Source organism: Anopheles funestus (genome assembly GCF_943734845.2).
Source record: "Anopheles funestus chromosome X unlocalized genomic scaffold, idAnoFuneDA-416_04 X_unloc_35, whole genome shotgun sequence".
Lineage (NCBI taxonomy): Eukaryota > Metazoa > Arthropoda > Insecta > Diptera > Culicidae > Anopheles > Anopheles funestus.
Genome location: NW_026045160.1, coordinates 35,001 through 37,500, shown reverse-complemented (window position 1 = coordinate 37,500; position 2,500 = coordinate 35,001). Strand labels below are relative to the sequence as shown.

Genomic DNA, 2,500 nt, shown 5'->3' with positions numbered 1-2,500 from the left:
ATTTCTAGTAAGCACTAGTCATTAGCTAGTGCTGATTACGTCCCTGCCCTTTGTACACACCGCCCGTCGCTACTACCGATGGATTATTTAGTGAGGTTTCTGGAGGCTTACCTTCCGCGGTTCCTTCGTGAGCTGCAGCTGGCATGGCTGAAGTTGACCGAACTTGATGATTTAGAGGAAGTAAAAGTCGTAACAAGGTTTCCGTAGGTGAACCTGCGGAAGGATCATTACTGATGATCGTCCGCGAGTGACCAACCATGGGCTGCCTTCGGTGTAGCTCGGTCGCTCGCTTGCTATGTGTCAGAATTTGTTGAAAGCCAACTCGTTCGTTGTACACTTTGATGGGTGACCATCACTGTGTCCCCGTGCCGAGCTAGATCTCCCCTAGCCGTAAGGCACTTGAACGCCCCTTCGACGACGAGTTGCATGTGTGTGGTATGTGTCAGAATCTGGTGAAGCTTTCTGCATGTGATGTGCCTTGTGTGGATCCGTGGCCATTGCATTGTGTCTGGTGCTTAGATACCCAGACACTTAGAACGCTTGCGCGGAAAGCAAACTCGATCGTTGTACACTTTGATGGGTGACCATCACTGTGTCTCCGTGCCGTGCTAGATCCCCCCTAGCCGTAAGGCACTTTGAACGCCCCTTCGACGACGAGTTACAAGAGTGTGGTATGTGTCAGAATCTGGTTAAGCTTTCTGCATGTGATGTGCCTTGTGTGGATCCGTGGCCATTGCATTGTGTCTGGTGTGTAGGTACCCAGACACTTAGAACGCTTGCGCGGAAAGCAAACTCGATCGTTGTACACTTTGATGGGCAACCATCACTGTGTCTCCGTGCCGTGCTAGATCTCCCCTAGCCGTAAGGCACTTTGAACGCCCCTTCGACGACGAGTTACAAGAGTGTGGTATGTGTCATAATCTGGTGAAGCTTTCTGCATGTGATGTGCCTTGTGTGGATCCGTGGCCATTGCATTGTGTCTGGTGTGTAGGTACCCAGACACTTAAGCAAACTCGATCGTTGTACACTTTGATGGGCGAGCATCACTGTGTATCCGTGCCGTGTAAGAGCTCCCCTGGCCATCAGGCACTTGAAAGGTCCTTCGACGACGAGTTACAATAGTGGTGTGTTAGATACGTCAGATTACGGTGTCTACTAGTGTGCAATACGTATCCGGCTACGGCACGGAACGAACGGGAACTGTGGTGCAGACAAACAAGAGTTAAGCCTATTAGTCATTAACTCTAAGGACGGGGCCATGGGGCGGTACACAAAGGATACGGATGAGCGAGTATGCAGGCCCAATACTCAATAGCTCGATCCGATCCAAGCACATGAGTTGACTGCGGCGTCAGGTTAACCAATGTGCTAGATTCTATTTGGCCAGTAGAATCTTGTGTCTTATGCGATTTGATACCAAGACACCAGAACGAAAGTTAGTTGAAGAGTTATTAAACTCTTATGAAGTATGGTTGTGCAATCACAACTTATGACTTTAACCTATAAAGTGGATATGGACTTGCAATTATAACATGGAATCTCTACACACCCCATGAGCTCGATCCAATCCACGCACACGAGTTGCCTGAGTAGCGACAGGTATACCGATGTGCAATACGTATCCGGCCACGGCACGGAACGAACGGGAACTGTGGTGCAGACATACAAAGAGTTAAGCCTACTAGTCATTAACTCTAAGGACGGGGCCATGGGGCGGTACGCAAAGGATACGGATGAGCGAGTATGCAGGCCCAATACTCAATAGCTCGATCCGATCCAAGCACATGAGTTGACTGCGGCGCCAGGTTAACCAATGTGCTAGATTCTATTTGGCCAGTAGAATCTTGTGTCTTACGCGATTTGATACCAAGACACCAGAACGAAAGTTAGTTGAAGAGTTATTAAACTCTTATGAAGTATGGTTGTGCAATCACAACTTATGACTTTAACCTATAAAGTGGATATGGACTTGCAATTATAACATGGAATCTCTACACACCCCATGAGCTCGATCCAATCCACGCACACGAGTTGCCTGAGTAGCGACAGGTATACCGATGTGCAATACGTATCCGGCCACGGCACGGAACGAACGGGAACTGTGGTGCAGACATACAAAGAGTTAAGCCTACTAGTCATTAACTCTAAGGACGGGGCCATGGGGCGGTACGCAAAGGATACGGATGAGCGAGTATGCAGGCCCAATACTCAATAGCTCGATCCGATCCAAGCACATGAGTTGACTGCGGCGCCAGGTTAACCGATGTGCTAAGAGAGTTGTTCCTGGGCCTTCAAAGTGACTTCAAAACTATCTTAGCGAATGGTGGCCATGGGCGTAGACATGAGCCACAAGTCACAAGGCCTGGGACTATTGGGTAATAAAGACAACTTAGTCAGAAAGTTAGTCTTTGGACGTACCACCGGGATTGTGTTACATTGGGAACCTTACTATAAAACCCTAGGCAGGGGATCACTCGGCTCATGGATCGATGAAGACCGC

At 48.9% G+C, this 2,500-nt stretch overlaps 1 non-coding gene across 1 annotated transcript in view; it reads left to right on the top strand.

The window, feature by feature from the left end:
* Positions 1-2,454: 2,454 nt before the first annotated feature.
* Positions 2,455-2,500, top strand: part of LOC125773478 (5.8S ribosomal RNA) — a 158-nt gene continuing 112 nt past the window's right edge. The window contains exon 1 of the ribosomal RNA XR_007420137.1: positions 2,455-2,500. This exon is cut by the window's right edge and continues 112 nt beyond it. This is a non-coding gene — a ribosomal RNA (5.8S ribosomal RNA).